Source organism: Mesoplodon densirostris, chromosome 2, assembly GCF_025265405.1.
Source record: "Mesoplodon densirostris isolate mMesDen1 chromosome 2, mMesDen1 primary haplotype, whole genome shotgun sequence".
Classification (NCBI taxonomy): domain Eukaryota; kingdom Metazoa; phylum Chordata; class Mammalia; order Artiodactyla; family Ziphiidae; genus Mesoplodon; species Mesoplodon densirostris.
This window is the reverse complement of record NC_082662.1, coordinates 57549629-57567487: the sequence shown is the minus strand read 5'-3', so window position 1 is coordinate 57567487 and position 17859 is coordinate 57549629. Positions and strand designations below refer to the sequence as shown.

Sequence of the window (17859 nt, the reverse complement as noted above, 5' to 3'; positions counted from 1 at the left end):
TAATATTTTTAGTATAGAGCTTTAGATCCTCTGGGAAGGCAGACATTCTCAAAAGTTATATTGATAGACTAGAATTCTGGGAAGCTATGTCACTGAGAATCTAGACACCCATTTTTATGGGGCGGGCAGCATGGGCTTCTAATTAAAATGTCTACTAGCATAATGTGTAGAATTATGCCTAGACATAAATCTTCCCAGTTTTATTATCATTCACTGATTTCTGTAAAATTATTCTAATACTATTCTAATACCATAAAATTTGCCACACTGTAGTAAATGCATTTTGGGCAATCTTGCATAATTTATATATGTAGAATTTTGTGTACATAATTGGGTCTAGTAGCTAGAAGAGGACTTCCTTCCCCCCCCCCACTCCTTTTTTTTAAGTTGTCAGGATTATTTGCTTGAGATGAGTTAGTATTTGTTGAGTGCACGTGTACCAAGACGCTTGTTTCATCCTAATTCAAATCTTTGACGAAGCGTTCTCCACATTTCATAACTGAAGAACCTGAGGAAGCTCACAGAGTCTTCAAGACACAGCTAGTAAGTGGTAGAGGAAGGGGTTAAGTCTAGAACAGAAAAAGTATGAGAAATTAAGTTAATGTAAATTAATTCTGCTTTGCTTTTGAACGTAGATTAGTAGATGAGGTTTTGAAAAGGAATTAGACCCAGCATATGTCACAGTGCTTTGAAACTTACACGGCACCTTCCCCCATCCACCATGGCTGCTTTCTGCCTTCTTGGTTGTACACTATAATTGCCTTTTTATTTTTTAATTTTTTGTTTTTTTGGCCACACCAAGTGGCTTGTGGGATCTTAGTTCCCTGACCAGGGATTGAACCTGGGCCGTCAGCAGTGAAAGTGCAGGGTCCTAACCACTGGATCACCAGGGAATTCCCTATAATTGCCTTTTTAAAATGAAAATCTGTTCATGGCACAATTTTGTTTTAAAACCCTCTTCGATGGCTTTAAAAGCCTCTTCGATGGCTTCTTCGATCCTCTTAGGATTAAGACTACTGTCTTTAACATGCTCCATGATTGTGACGATTCCCATTGGAAGGGAATGCCGGGTATGAGAGTGTGTGCCTGGAACATTCTCAGCTGGAGTTCTTACGTTTAAATTGGTTCCCACCCACCTCTCTGGTCCCATGTCTCGTACCCAGTTGACCAGCCCATCCTTTGTCCAGGGAATCAAGCTTCTTTCCACCTCTGGTGCATTTCCTTCTGCCTGAGGCATGCTTACCATTCACTTCTCTTATCCTTCAGTCTCTGATTAAATATTAATTCCTCAGAGAACCCTTTCCTGACAGTCTCACCTGTGTCCAGTCCCATGGCACTCTGTGCTTTTCTTTCAATGTACTTATCGCAACTGAACTACGTAAATGTACGTGTTTGGGGTGTGTGTGTGTTTACTGTCTCACTAGATTGTGAGTTCCTTGAGGGCAGGAACTATGGCTCTATCCATTGCTATGTTCACAGTGCCTGGCACAGAACCTGCCATGTGGCTCACAGTAGAAATCTAACGTGGTATGAGATGCTGAGTGGAGTCTTTCCTGTTTTCTAAGAACGGGTGAGAAGAGTCCACAGCTAAAAAGGTGTTTAAAATCCCCGCTCTTCTATGATCAGAGAACTTAAGCTCTGTGGCCAGCATTTTCCTGCAAAGCTTCTTCAAAATGTGGCATTCAGCAGAACCAACTCTCAGATGACCCTTATCGCTCAGATGACCCTTATCACTCACACCCATCCCCGTAAAAGAGGGCTGGGATCGGAAGAGAACCTTCCTCAGAGAGCAGTGTTCCACTTGGAGCTCATCTTTTGTCTGAAACTTGGTGAGCCACTAGCTATCCCAGAAGGAGCTCCCCACGACCAGACTCTGCAAAGCTAAGAGAAGGAGTGGGGAGAGGGAGGAAAGGAGAGATGCTGAATTGGGTGGGACAAGGATGTGAGTTTCTTGGACAGTATGGTCAATGGAAGTGAATCTATAGAAGGTGGCTTGGGACTTAAGCCTTCTGGCTAATGGCTCACAGGAGAGCAGCTGCCACAACCCATGAGTGGATCCCAGGAGTGAGCCAGGGAATGGGTGGTATCCCAAAGGACAAGCCTCTGGCCAGTCAGAAAACTCACCCCCACCAAGGTGGGATGGCTCACGTGGGAACCCTCTGTGGAACTGATGAAGAGGGGAGCCCCGTTTGATGCAGAGCTTTTTTGAAAGATGTCATTTCAGCAGAACCGGCTCTCAGACTCACTGTCGGTGGTCATGAAAGGAACCAGCCAAGAAAGAAGTAAGCTCAGGGAGAAGAGGAGAGGCGGGGGCGAAGGAGAGACCACATCACTCCTCCACCCCAACCCCTGGAGCCTCGGGCCTGGCCTCAGCTGGAGAGAAGTACAGAGCTTTGTAATGAAGATGGGATTAAAATCCTCATCAAAGTGAAACGCTTGGCAACTGGACTTGGTTAGAGGTCAGTTTGAGGCCCTTACTACTCAAGAGGAAAGGGGAGCACAAAAGTAGAAGCTACCGGACATAAAATAGTTTCATGTTTTACTCTTCACTGAGTTGAAAATCAAAACAGTTAAAATTATTTGTTAAAAGGATGAAAGGACTATAAAATATCCCTTCAGGGGCTTCCCTGGTGGCGCAGTGGTTAAGAATCCGCCTGCCAACGCAGGGGACACGGGTTCGAGCCCTGGTCTGGGGAGATCCCACATGCCGTGGAGCAGCTAAGCCCGTGCGCCACAACTACCGAGCCTGCGCTCTAGAGTCCATGAGCCACCACTACTGAGCTCACGTGCCACAACTACTGAAGCCCGCGCACCTAGAGCCCGTGCTCTGCAACAAGAGAAACCACCGCAATGAGAAGCCTGCGCGCCGCTGCCAAGAGTAGCCTCCGCTCGCTACAACTAGAGAAAGCGCGCGCACAGCAACGAAGACCCAACACAGACAAAAATAAATAAATAAAAATAAATTACTTAATTAAAAAAATATATCCCTTCAGATAGAAGTTTGCATGTCCGTGTATCTGTGTATCTTTCCCTAGTTAAGATCCCTCACCCACTGCTTCTAACATGTGAAGGAGTTGAAATGCCAATTCAATCCTAACACTTCCAGCAGCCTGTTACCTCCCACTACTGTCCCCTCTCCCTTGTCCAGAAAGCAGAAGGCAATTTAGTGAGAAAGCAGAAACCAGTAAGGACATTTCCCCGTAACCCACCTCCTAGCACATTTGCCTGAAGGCACCGTGCATGAGGCTAGATTGGAGTTATTCAGTGTTACCTGTAGGTAATCATCCAGTGGTTTGAATCCACATCTTTGACCGTTCTTCTTTGTCACTAATAGACTCGTTAAGAATATCTCAATGCAGAACCAGGTGGATTAAAAAAACAGAAACTTGTAGATGCACCTGGCTTTAACAATGTCAGTCCTAAGAACCTGCTGCATATAGCACAGGGAACTCTACTCAATACTCTGTAATGACCTATATGGGAAAAGAACCGTAAAAAAAAAAGATTCACTGATAACTGATTCACTTTGCTGTACACCTGAAACTAACACAACATTGTAAATCAACTATACTCCAAAAAAAATTAAAAACAAAACAATGTCAGTCCTTACTAGACACCAAATTGTGGATGACTGACAGGGACCTACTTCCTAGTCATTAGCCCCATCAGTATACTATAGAGAATGGGAACCCAAGAGCTCATTTGCTCCAGCATTTTTCACACTGTGGGTTTGAAATCGATTAAATATGTCTTGACCAGCACTTTAAAAAATAAAACAAGATAGAAAATATCAGAGTGCATAGCATGTGGTAAAGTAATATTACTTCATGAAACTTTGCAGTTGCCCCCTTGAGTGTATGTTTGTGAGTGTGTACTGGGACACAAATTTTTTTTTCCACTTTGGGTTTCAGTTCAGTTCATAAGTTATTGATCTAGATGTTAGATTCTATATCATCTCACTATATATTGCAAATTTTGGAAACTAAAGCCCAGAACGGTGAAGACACTCGTCCACAGTCGGTAGGAAGAGAGTAGGAACTCAGACCTGCATCTCAGTCTCTTGGTTAATGTTTCCCCTTCTTCTCACCATTCCAGAGAGAATAGCAATAGTAATAGCTAATATTCAGTGGGTAATTACTATGTGCCAGCCGCTGCACTAAATACATCATCTTATTTCATAGGAAAAGGAGGTTGTTTGGCTTTGTGTTTTATTTCAAATAAATGTTAATGGCTGAACAGCGACTTAGTGCTATAAGCTGTGGCTAGAACAGATACAGAAGCTGTGAGTAAACATTTAAAGTTTTTATAGCAATTTGACAGTAATTTTATGTCTGTTGACTCTAGTAATAAAAACATTGGCTTGCATTTTATGTCTTTAATAAACACTTTTCTAGCAATTCATTTTCATTGTATTTTATAAAAATATCGGTCCATGATGGACTAGAAATAAGAACGAACTGGTTCTTCTCCACAGATAGTTTGAGAAGCACTGACTTAGACCCAGCAAGGCCAACACCTTTGTCCCTTGAGGCCTCCGTAGTCCTTTTGAAGTGCCAGGTTGTCATAGATAGCCCTGGAAGAGGCAGATTGCTGGATGCAAGCCCCCTAACAGCAGAGAAGGGGTTACTGTGTTATCTAGAGCCAATGAGGGACAGCTGCCCTTGTCTTGGGAATGACTAGTGGAAAAGGCACTAACGCCAATAAATATTCCAAAGCTTTCATTTACTTCAGAACTTGAGGAAGTGGGACTGATGGGGACGCTTTCCCCCTCTGGGAAAGCAGAAAGAGCTCCTTCTTTGTAAAGTTGCCCCATGAGAAAAAGTTCAACACAGAACAAATTAAATTCTCATTTCCCAAGACTCTCAGTCAGAGTGGTAAGAGCAGAGGGATGACGCTACAGAGGTCTTTGGAAAAATAGGGCTCCATTAAAGGGAGCCTGTGGATGTCCTTGACATGCAGGCTCTGTAGAGGGAAGCACACTTCATAAATCCTGCTGGACTGCTTTTTGGCTGAATCCTAAGATTTGTACGAAGAACTGTTTTGAGTGAATCATTGTGTCTTTGCATCTTCTGGAATTCTGAAGACTGCAGCCAAGGAGTTAGCAAGGCTGAGCACTGGACTGAGCATTTAATTAGTTGAATGCTTCCTTATGTTTTCCTGGTTTGTTCTCATAACAAGTGACCTTCGTCCAACTCCTAGCAACACATGATTGTGGAATGTTCCCTCCTGAGGAATACTGCCTTGTTTTTTCATTCTGAACACACTGAAAATCTCTGAAAATTCAGATGACTTTGTTTGGACAATGATAATGTAAGCTAACTGTATCTGCTGTGTGCTCGGTATTTTACATATGTATTATATTTTACGTATGTATTTACTTAGTGTTTACATACTAAGTGTCCCAACAGCCCTGGTCGAATGGGGGCACAGGGGAACTAAGGCTTAGAAAAATTAGGTCACTTACCTGATGTAATTTGGTTCAGTCCTCAGCTTCTGCATTTCTATATTTCCTGCAGATTCATAACATCCTTGCACAAGTGAGACAATGCCAGAACTCCAAAGTCATGACATTCTCATTGATTCCTTCTACCTGAAAATCGTATCAGGGCCCGCTTCCTTTTGGTTTTGATTTTGAATACACACCACCTATTGAATAATTCAGGAGTGGAATGATGCATATATAATTGTAGGTCCTGCAAACTCAGAAGTGCCCATGGTAATAATAGCTAGCATTGATTGAAGACGTTCTGCATAACCTGTCCATGCAGTAGTTTTTACCTGCATTCTCTTACTTAATCTTTCCACATCACCTCCTCCTCCTTATCCCTATTTCTGCTTGCTTTTTTTTTTTTTTTTTAATAAATTTGTTTATTTATTTTTGCTGCGTTGGGTCTTCGTTGCTGTGCGAGGGCTTTCTCTAGTTGCGGCGAGCGGGGGCCACTCTTCACCGCGGTGCGCGGGCCTCTCACTGTCGCAGCCTCTCTTGTTGCGGAAAACAGGCTCCAGACGTGCAGGCTCAGTAGGTGTGGCTCACAGGCTTAGTTGCTCCACGGCATGTGGGATCCTCCCAGACCAGGGCTCAAACCCGTGTCCCCTGCATTGGCAGGCAGATTCTCAACCACTGCGCCTCCAGGGAGGCCCTCTTTTTTTTTTTTTAAACCTTAACAAAATTTTTATTTAAAAAAAAAAATTTGAGGGTTTCCCTGGTGGCACAGTGGTTGAGAGTCCGCCTGCCGATGCAGGGGACATGGGTTCGTGCCCCGGTCCGGGAAGATCCCACATGCCTCAGAGCGGCTAGGCCCGTGAGCCATGGCCGCTGAGCCTGTGCGTCCGGAGCCTGTGCTCCGCAACGAGAGAGGCCACAGCAGTGAGAGGCCCGCGTACCCCAGAAAAAAAAATTATTTTATATTGGAGTATAGTTTATTAACAATGTGTTTTTTTTTTTTTTTTTTTTTTTTTTTGCGGTACGCGGGCCTCTCACTGTTGTGGCCTCTCCCGTTGCGGAGCACAGGCTCCGGACGCGCAGGCTCAGCGGCCATGGCTCACGGGCCCAGCCGCTCCGCGGCATATGGGATCCTCCCGGACCGGGGCACGAACCCGTATCCCCTGCATCGGCAGGCGGACTCTCAACCACTGCGCCACCAGGGAGGCCCAACAATGTTTTTTTTTTTTTAATAACTTTTTTTTTTTCTTCCCCTGTGCCTCGCTGCTTGCGGGATCTTAACTCCCCGACCAGGGATCGAACCCTGCATTGAAAGCACAGAGTCCTAACCATGGGACTGCCAGGGAAGTCTTTCTGCTTTATTTTCTTACAGCACTTTTACATAGTCTGTTCACACTAGCATACTTCGGTTTACTTAACTGTATTTATTACTACCTCTCCCCCACTAGAATGTAAGCTCCATGAGGGCTGTGTGTCTTTTTAGCTCAATGATAGAAGTCCCCAGCAAGTAGAACCCGGTCTGGTACATAATAGGTGCTCAAATATTTGTTGAATGAATGAATGAACCGTCACTATAGGTAAATATCACTGTCATCACAAACTGAGGTTTGTGGTATTAAATAATGTGCTTAAATTGGAAGCAGTTACTCCTTTTTACTTCAAAATCAGTTTTGAAATGTTAGTGATAATAGCTTCCTTTCTCTGCTACATTGCTGGAATGAAAATCTTAACACACAAAAGAAGAGGTTGGTTTGGCACTTCAGATACTCTCCTTAGAGCATATAAGCAGTGTGTATTTGTTAAATACATATATTGGGCCTCTCATCTGCAGTAGTAACGATAGCAAGTATTAAGGTAAATAAGATATCTTTTTCTTCTATCCTGTTGTGGTGCCCCCAGGTTTTATAACAGAGTGGAGGACAAGTTTTATATGAATGACTCGCTAACACAAGACAGCTTCTGTTGAAGCAGTCGTGGGCTTCTCATGAGATAGAATTTCAGAGCTGCGAAGGGCCTGAGAGCTGTCTAGGGCAGCCTCCCCACCTCTCCCCCCAGATGCCAGATTGTGGACTCAGGTCCTCCTTCATGGGACAGCCTGTTCTACTGATGTACAGGAGCCTTGTTACTGGATGTCTGCATTGTCAGAAAATTCTTCGTACTGAGCTGAAATGTATCTTCAGGTAACTTCTCCCCATTGGTCTGCATTCTGCTGTCCAGGGAATGACAGAATAAATGAAATCATCCTTTCACGGTCAGCCCTTCAGATATTGGTCTATCTGTACTCCTCCTAAGGTTGCTCTTGTCCCAGTCCTTCAGACCTTCCGCCTGGCATCTTTCCAGCCATTTTCCGATCCTGCTGGCTCCTGTTGGCACGCTCTCCAGCTTGTTCACGTACAGTTTGTGTCCTCCAGTGCTCCAGGTGTGCTGTCGGGGTGACATCCATTGTGTTTTGGCAGCTGCACCACCCTGTTGACTCCTTCACACCCACGGAGTCCTTGAGTGTGAATTATTGTCGAACGCAAGGGGGAAGAAAGTATAGCACAGATGGAACCAAGGGTTACTGATGGTTATGAAAAGTAATGGTGATGTCTGTAGACACTGTGTCCTCCATTTCTTTGGGCACTTCTGCCACACCCAAGACAGTTATGATAAGAACAACTATTTACTGCATTTGGACAATGTGTAAGACACTGTCCTAGCCACCTTACATATACTTCCTATTTAACTTTCAAAGCAACTGCATTCATAGGTATTATGAAACTCTGTTACACTTGAGGAGACAGAGATTAGGAGAGATTAACTAACATGCTTAAGATCACATAGCTTGTAATTAGCAGAGCATGGATAGGAATCTGTTTGACTACAAAGAGGACGGGCTTAGCAATTCAAGGCTCCAATTTTCATTCTTTCTGAAAAACATGCACAGGAAGATATTTTAAAGGAGTTATGATATCTTCTTCCTGTCCTCTGAAGGAGGAAAGGATCCAAGTTATTGTGTTTCTACTCTCTGCCTGCTGTTCCGTATCTGTTTTATCTCATTTAGTCCTCAGGACAATTCTATGAGAGCACTGTTGTCATTAACCATGTGACAGGGGAGGAAACCGTGGCTCAGAGAGGATAAGGCTATGTCACTCACATAGCTCCCTGAGCCCAGAGCCTACGTGCTTTCTGCTGTACTATGCCATTTCTCAGAGAAGATTTTTAACTCAACCCTAACTGCCTCCCTCCCAGAGGGTCTCTGACCATGACGGTCTCCCCTCTCCTGTGCAGCATTACCAGACTTACTGACTTACCAAATTACCTAAGCGGAAACAAGAGAAAACCCTCACGAAATTAGATGAGCACTCACTCATTGGTAAAGGCTTCCTATATGCATATCTTTGAGCCAAGGATCAGCCTTAGAAGCAAAGTAAGGAGCCAGCTGAAGTTATTAGAGCTCAGCTCAGATGTGGCCCATCATGCTTCCTTCTCCAATTGTAGGACCCCATACATAAATCCATGGTGAGTGCAATGGCTGCTGTCAAGACCTGATCATTAGTGATACTCACTTGAGGGCCATGGACCCACCGGCCTTCAGACTGAATTAACTTATTTGCCAAATCACAGGTCCAGAAATCTAGAGATCACCAGTAAGAATCTTGACAAATCACATTACTAATCTTTGCATTTGCATGGAATGTAAGTGTTCACAAAATGCTTTTTACTTACATTATTCCATTTGTTCCTGACACCAACCTGGTAACAGAGGCCAGGCAGGGGTTCATTGCCCTGTTTTGCAAATAGGGAATCAGAAACTCTGAGAGACTCAGAGACTGGCTCAGAGCCTCACAGTCTCTAGGGCAGACCCCGGACACAGTTCATTCAAGCTGTGAATCCTGCCCTTGCACTCTTGCCCCTTCTCCCTTTACTCCTCTCTCACACTGTGCCCCAAACTTCTTGTATATCTCTGCCCTTGCCACTGGCCCATTAACTAAGAGCAGTCACCGCCTCAGAACGAACTTCTCTAGACCAAGCAGGGACTGCTCTTTTTCAGGCTTCACATCCCATGCCATCTGGTCACCCTGACTTTCTACAGAACAGATGTGATGGTTTACAGGTTGTCATCAATCTTCGCCATCACTTGGGAAGTCCAGTTGAGTCTGCAGCACTAAGCTGCCATAAATGTTCTTTTTCCCCAGGCAAGTACCTGTGTATTAATCTTAATGTCACGCTAACCACTTGAGAAACTTAAAACTTTACTTGGTTTCTCTAGGGTGGACAGTAAACTGAGAAATTGCCCCGGAAGCCAAGGCTTTCTTGTAGATTGGCTCAGGGAAGATCATCTGACTTAAAGCTCACTCTGCGCTTGGCCAGTGGGCAGAGGCTGCAATCTCCACACCACCCAGCTCAGAGTTGAAGCCTGCTGACCCCCACCCTGTCCTATCTCTAATCTAGCCTCCCGTCTAAAATGTTGTCATTTCAGATACGTTCTGTGATTAAAATCAGATTGTATGTAACCTTTTGGAAATGGCTTTTTTCTACTCAGCATAATTCCCTGGAGATTCATCCAAGTCATGATATAGATTTTTGTTTTGGTTTATTATCTAAAGTCCATACATTAAATGAAAAACATTTTAAGTTTAGGTTTAATTAATTTTTTAAAATTTTCACTTAGATTTAAAATATATATATATATTTTTTATTTTATTTTATTTTTTTTTGGCTGCGTCGGGTCTTAGTTGCGGCACACAGGATCTTTCGTTGTGGCGTGCGGGCTCCAGAGTGCGTGGGCTCTGCAGGCTCTGTATTTGCGGTACGTGGGATCTCTAGTTGTGGCTCGCATGCTCAGTAGTTGTGGTGCGCGGGCTTAGTTGCCCCGCGGCATGTGGGATCTTAGTTCCCCCACCAGGGATCAAACCCGTGTCCCCTGCATTGGAAGGTGGATTCTTAACCACTGGGCCACCAGGGAAGTGCCTCACTTAGATTTTTGATGGGTGTGTGTGTGCGTGTGTTTTTAATTAACTAAAATCTGTAGCTGAAGTTACAGAAGCTAGCTATGCTACTTCCTAGCCAGGAGCCCTTGTTGATCGCTTGATCTTCTTGAGACTTGGTGTCCTCACTTTTAGAATGAGCATAATAATTAGAACTTTATATTTGACTTTTTAAAGTTTCAAGGAGGAGAACATCCATATTCCCATCACTAATGCAAGCTTATTGTAAAGATGCAGGACAACGTCTTCTTTAGCCACAGGGTAACTCAGTACTTCAAATATTGGGATAAACAGCAGGCCTTGTGCATTGTTTATGTGTGACCCCCTGTCATTCATATTATCCAGGAGAAAAGATCTGGGTGGGTTGGTTGGCTGATTCCAATATAGAGAACCTGTAATGGCCCACACCAAACCCCTTGAAGGTGTCCTCTCGAGGCCCTCTTGTCGATGTGCTAGGGGAATCTATTAACGTCTCTGGCCATCTGTCAGAACCAAGCAAAGATGCCTTGGGAGGTGATGCCCCTTTTGCAGGAGGTATTCAGTCTGAGGCTGATGGCCACATATCAGGTATGGGACTCCCCAGAGAGTACAGTGATCCCTGGCTTTAGTCCTTTGTAGATGAAGGGCAGATATATTTCGTTCAGAGTAAAACACACAAAGTCCCCATTCAGTCAATGTGCTCAGAAGGGTCTCTGCATTTGAAAGGTCCTTAAGGCTTAATGGACCCCCAACCAAGACAGCGTTTCACAAGATTTATAAGGAGCAGAATTCAATGGCCAAGAACACCTTTGGCCAACTATAAAGCCCTCTACAAATACTAGTGATTTCACAGAGTCGTCTGATTTAACATGAATTCAATGTCATCTAAGTAGCATTTTGGTTATGTTCCACTAGGAAGGAAATTTCCGTGTGTGTGTGTGTGTGAGAGAGAGAGAGAGAGAGAGAGACAGAGACAGAGATTTTTTTTAAAATAAGTGACCCTGGTTTGTCATAGCTATTCAGGTTAAACAGGAAAATGAAAACAGACACAGACACACACACTCACGCACACGTCTGCTTGTGTTTCTAAAAGAAGACAGCAGAGTTCAGTATAGAGCTGGAAACAAAGCCAGCTGGTTCCTCTGAAATGTCAGTGGGCAGGAACGTACAGACTCCCGTTACAGCTTCCGGCTTTCTTCTGATAACAGTTACAAAGTGGCCAGCAGGTATGAACAAAGGTCAGTCCAGGCACATCCGGGGTCCTGGGCTGTGATACAGTATCTAAAAACAAACATAAATCATTGAAAGCTTAGGAGTTCGGGCTCCTTCCTCAGACTCCACATTTGAGATGCAGAGAGGAACTAAACTACATCTTTGTATATTTAATCTAACAATTTTTTTTTCCCTTTTCAACTTTCAAAATAAGCCATTTCTTAGATCAGGCTGAGCCTGGGGAAATGAGAGTATCACCCGCCCTGGGTTAAGCCCATCCCACTTGAAGACTGTAAATAGCTTATTCCACTTGGCAGGGGTCCTCCTCACCTTGGTAATGAGTAATTTCTGCTGGCTGCCACTGACCCCAGGCTGAAGCAAGGCCTTCAGGAGCACAGAAGGAGATCTGTGTGCTCCTTTGTTTCTTGGCTTCTGAACAGCCCAGCCCTGCCTGGAATCACTGGGCATTGACACTTTAGCGATGCCTGAGACCAGATTACAGATCTTCATTTTACATGATGAATCCTACCGTTTTGATTTTGTGGATCTTGATAGGAATAGGAGCAGTAAGGTATGTCTTTGCATATCCCTCCCCACCCTAGACCCCAAGTCCTGAGGGCCCCTTCACCACCTATGCTCCCTTTTATCCCAGTAATTGCCATATATTCTTGTCTTTTATGATTTTTCTGTCAGCTTCACTAAAACGTGAGCACCTTCTGGGCAGGGACAATGTCTTTTTTTCTTGGTCTCTCCTGCCCCTAGCAAAATGCCTAGCACGTAATAGGTGCTCTATAAATGTTTATTGACTGAACATAGAAGAACCAGAATGCATCCGTAGGAAGGTGAGCAGGATCCATAGGAAGGGGGAGGCCCTGGAATCCAGGTCACACGAGGAGCTGGTGTGTGTGGTGTGTTGGGAGGCTGCAGTGGACAGGATAACGGACGCCCAAAGATGCCCACGTCTTCATCCCCTGAACCTGTGAATATGTTATGTTATGTGGCAAGGGAGAATGACAAATTGCAGGTGGGATTAAGGTTACTAACTTGCTGACCTGAACATCGAGACATTATTGTGGATTATCCAAGTGCTCAATGTAATCACAGGGTTCTTAGGGAGGCAGAAGGGTCATGGTCAGAGCAGGGGACATGACGACAGAAGCAGAGATTGGAGTGACATGGCCACAAGCCAAGGAACGCAGGCGGCCGCTAGGAGATGGACAGGCAAGGAACAGATTCTCCCCTAGAGCCTCCGGAAGAAACGCATCTCTGCCGACACCTTCATCTTAGCCCTGTGAGGCCCATTTCCGACTTCTGACCTCCAGAACTACAGGATAATACATTTATATTGTTTTAAGCCCACTAAGTTTGTGATAATTTGTTACATCAGCAGTTGAAAGCTAATACAGAGGCTAATCTTAGTGGAAAGAACCTAACAGAGGGACCTGGAAAAGGAAATGGCCATGTGGGAATAACTCAGTTAACATCCAAAGAGACCTTCCCAGCTGAATCACCGTAGATCAAAATTAGTTGACAGTACAATCGGAATTGGTCACTAGCTCAATGTGTGGCATCTCTAGCCACCTAAGTAGTGAGTGTCTCTAATAACTTGGGAGAAGCCCTAGTACAGCTACGGTGAATGAGTCTGTCAGACCTGGGTTTGAGTTCTTTGCCACCTGTAACTGTATGGTCTTCAGCAAGTTATGTAACCTCTCTAAGCCATAGTCGTCTTATCTGCAAACTGGGGACAAATCTGTCTCTTAATTAGAAGGGTTGATTTGAGGATTACATAAGATAACACATGTAATGTCCTTAAAGTAAGGCCACTAACATGGTAAACACTAACTGCTTTCTATTACTACAAATATACATACAATCTTGTTTATAACAGCAGTCTTTGAGGTATCACTGTACTCCTCACTGACTAGGTCATGTGTAGAGTCTGTGGTGAGTTCTGGGAACAAACGTTCGAGAAGAACAACCAGGATGGTTAAAAGACCCTAAATCAGGTTCTGTAAAAAGAATGGCCAAATGAATGGGGAGGTTTGACGTGAAGCTCTTTGAAGTATTTTCAGCACTGGTTACATGATTTGTGGGATCCAATACAAAATGAAAGAGTGGGTTCCCTCATTCAAAAAATTATTAAGAATTTCCAGATGATGACAACAGAGCATTAAACGAGCACAGGGCCCTGCTGCACAGTTCACACACCCATGAAGTGGCCCTGAGTGTCATCATGTAAGTGAAGCAAGTCAGGAAGAGAAAGACAAATACCATATGCTAACACGTATATATGGAATTTAAGAAAAAAAAAGTCATGAAGAACCTAGGGGTAAAACAGGAATAAAGACACAGACCTACTTGAGAATGGATTTGAGGATATGGGAAGGGGGAAGGGTAAGCTGAGACAAAGCGAAGGAGAGGCATGGACATATATACACTACCAAACGTAAGGGAGATAGATAGTGGGAAGCAGCCGCAGAGCACAGGGAGATCAGATCGGTGCTTTGTGACCGCCTGGAGGGGTGGGATAGGGAGGGTGGGAGGGAGGGAGACGCAAGAGGGAAGGGATATGGGAACATATGTATATGTATAACTGATACACTGTTATAAAGCAGAAACTAACCATTGTGAAGCAATTATACTCCAATAAAGTTGTAAAAAAAAAAGTGATAGATTCACTCTGTGAGGCAGTGGCAACAGCAGCAAGAAAGTGAACAAGTCCAAGGCCTTGAAAGATGATGACAGTGGGGACCACGATCAGAATGAAGAAAACATCACATAGAAAGATGGTGAGAAGGAAGCATAGGAATGGGACAAGAGTCAGAGCAGCAGCAAGAGGAAGGCTGTTGTCCTGGATCTGAGAGCATCCTTTGCAACTACGCTTTCTGGTACTTCAGGAGAACCCCAGGCCATCCCACCCGCTCACAGAACTTTGAACAGAATAGCAACCAGGTTGATACCTTTGATACCTCCTGTCCTGGAGGTTTGACAGCAGCATGATAGCTCCCTGCACTGACAGGTCACAGTGACTTCTTCCAAGTAGGAATTCTTCAAAGAAGGAACTAATCCTATCTGGGGGATGATGCAAATAAAAATAGTCGCAAGTGAATTATTTTCCTGTGGAAGGGTCTGGCATCCTGTTGCTGGCAGAATCTCATCCTGGCCATGCTGCGAGAATAGTTCACAGTTCGGGGGGAGATCTGTGAGCATGTGGTCTCTGTGTGGTTTCAGGAAGACATTATTTCAATATAGAATAAGACTGGAAGTGACCTAGTAACCACAGCGTGAATCTGGACATGTGTGTGTTTGTCCGAAATGGGTGGCAGGTGTCCAGCCAGTCCTTCCTTCTGCTCACTGAAAGAACATCTATGAGCCTCACACTCCCCTTTTGCACTCATTCCTACCCTCCAGCATTGCTGACTTTATAAAGCAGAAAAAAGGAAAATGTGACTTTGTAATAGTCACACTTTGGTTTTTGTGTGTGTGTGTGTGTGCGGTACATGGGCCTCTCACTGTTGTGGCCTCTCCCATTGCGGAGCACAGGCTCCAGACGCGCAGGCTCAGCAGCCATGGCTCACAGGGCCAGCCGCCGCGCGGCATGTGGGATCTTCCCGGACCGGGGCATGAACCCGCGTCCCCTGCATCGGCAGGCGGACTCTCAACCACTGCGCCACCAGGGAAGCCCCACACTTTGGTTTTTAATGGGGTTCTGTGGAGGGGAGTTCAGCCTTTTTTTTTCTTTTTCTTTTTTGCTATGTGTTGTCCAGATGCCTCTTGGGCATTCTGTTGTGTTCTTCTCACGCTATGACATCATGACCACATGTACGAGCCAGCACGGTCACGTGAGGGTTGTCAGTGTTGTGAAGGTCTGTGCATCCAGGAAAAGCTTTCTGTTGGAGTGTCCTGGAATAGCTGTAAATGCTCTCTTCTAGCTCTGCCGTGAAATTATTGGGACGTTTTGTTGATTTCTTTCCCCTCTTCCCCCAAGCCCACCATGTTCTAAAAATATGTTTCTGATTTTGTACAGTCTCTGCTTATGCCCTCCCTTCTTCCCTCCTGTGGTGGTGCTCTCTTTCCTTCTGAGGCGCGGCTGCACTTAGCATTCCATCCAGTGGGCTACACTGGTTTCACTGAGGCGGCTTGGAAGGGATGATGCCTTGGTCAATTAAACTGGAGCAGAATCCAGCTAGATTAGGAGCTAGATTATAATGTGTGTTCTAAGTGCAGGAATTGGAGCTGAAGACAGTGACTGAAATCATTTTCCCAGGTGAGCAGGGCCTGTGTGTCCAGCCTGTTTCTGTGGGCTCTTGTGTGCCCCTTTTTGGGGGAAGGGAAATGGGAAGCTGGTTGATGGTGGCCTTAATGTTTTATTTGGTAGATTCTGTGATTCTGAAAGTGAGACATCTGAAGAAAAGGCGGCCTTGATAGATGCCGTCATGCGCATGGCTGTGCCTGTCTCTAGTGGCTGGAAAAACCTACCTCCAGTCCTCATCGCCTGGTAAACCCAGGATTTAAATACCAGGATGATCCAGGATGCCCAGACAGAAACCTCTTAAAGGTTGACATAAGCATGCTCTTAAAACAACCTCTCATCAGAGCACCTAGGATTCAAATAAGTAATGATTAAGAGTCATACAGCAGGGCTTCCCTGGTGGCACAGTGGTTAAGAATCTGCCTGCCAATGCAGGGGACACAGGTTCGAGCCCTTGTCCAGGAAGATCCCACATGCCGCAGAGCAACTAAGCCCGTGCACCACAACTACTGAGCCTGTGCTCTAGAGCCCACGAGCCACAGCTACTGAGCCTGCGTGCCACAACTACTGAAGCCCGCGCACCTAGAGCCCGAGCTCCGCAACAAAGAGAGGCCACGCAATGAGAAGCCTGCGCACCACAACGAAACAGTAGCCCCTATTTGCCGCAAATGGAGAAAGCCCTCGCACAGCAACGAAGATCCAACGCAGCCAAAAATAAAAATAAATAAATAAATTTATTTTAAAAAAAAAGAGTCATACAGCAACCTCCAAGTAGCTTATTTGATTCTTGTGAGTGAAGATTGCAGTTCTTTGAGTTAAGACTTTCTTTAAAACATATCCTTGAAGGCTAGGAGGATCCTCAGAGAAAGATATGAGAGTGACAGGCATTTCCTTTTTGTGTATAGATTAATTTCTTCTTACTTTCCAACTTCTGAACACCCTCTAATTACCACTGTTTGGGGATGCTTTTTCCTAAAAAAATAGAGGAGTAAAGGGGCCAAATAGAGGTGCTTCTATTACAAATAAAGTTAGGCTGCATAAGAAGATCAAGCAAAGATATAAACTCCAGGAACATAAAGAATGAATTCTGGGGGGCTTCCCTGGTGGCACAGTGGTTGAAATTCTGCCTGCCGATGCAGGGGACACGGGTTCGTGCCCCGGTCCGGGAAGATCCCACATGCCGCGGAGTGGCTGGGCCCGTGAGCCATGGCCGCTGAGCCTGCACGTCCGGAGCCTATGCTCCGCAACGGGAAAGGCCACAACAGTGAGAGGCCCGCGTACCACCCTCCCCCAAAAAAGAATGAATTCTGGGGTCCAGACAATCGTGGAAGGCTCAGGCAAATATAGGAGCAATACTGGCTAAAACAGGAAGCAAAGTCTGCTTCCTAAGATTTGTTTAGATCCCAGGGAGGTCTTCACTTTTGCCTACACTCAGATTTACCATCAACATTCCAAAGAGAACAGGCATTTGGATTTGCCCTCCTATTATGTGCGTGTGGATGGGTGCACATATGTATAATGTGTTCATGAGCGAGGGTCTTGTCAGACCAAGTGGTTAGGTACATTGTCTGTATTTTTGCTTTTTTAGTTTTTGTCTCATTCGTTCAAGATTTTTGAATCTCTTTTTTTTAAATTGAAGTATACTTGATTTACAATGTTGTGTTAACCTCTGCTGTGCAGCAAAGTGATTCAGTTATACATATATATACATTCTTTTAAAAATTCTTTTCTATTACAGTTTATCACAGGATTTTTTTTAACATCTTTATTGGAGTATAATTGCTTTACAATGTTGTGTTAGTTTCTGCTGTATAACAAAGTGAATCAGCTATACGTATACATATATCCCCATATCCCCTCCCTCTTGAGCCTCCCTCCCATCCTCCCTACCCCACGCCTCTAGGTAGTCACAAAGCACCGAGCTGATCTCCCTGTGCTATGCGGCTGCTTCCCACTAGCTATCTATTTTACATTTGGTAGTATATATACGTCCATGCCACTCT

General features: G+C 44.7%; 1 pseudogene; it reads left to right on the top strand.

The window, feature by feature from the left end:
- Window positions 1-2212: 2212 nt before the first annotated feature.
- Window positions 2213-14892, top strand: LOC132503098 (eukaryotic translation initiation factor 4E type 2-like; annotated as a pseudogene).
- Window positions 14893-17859: the final 2967 nt, after the last annotated feature.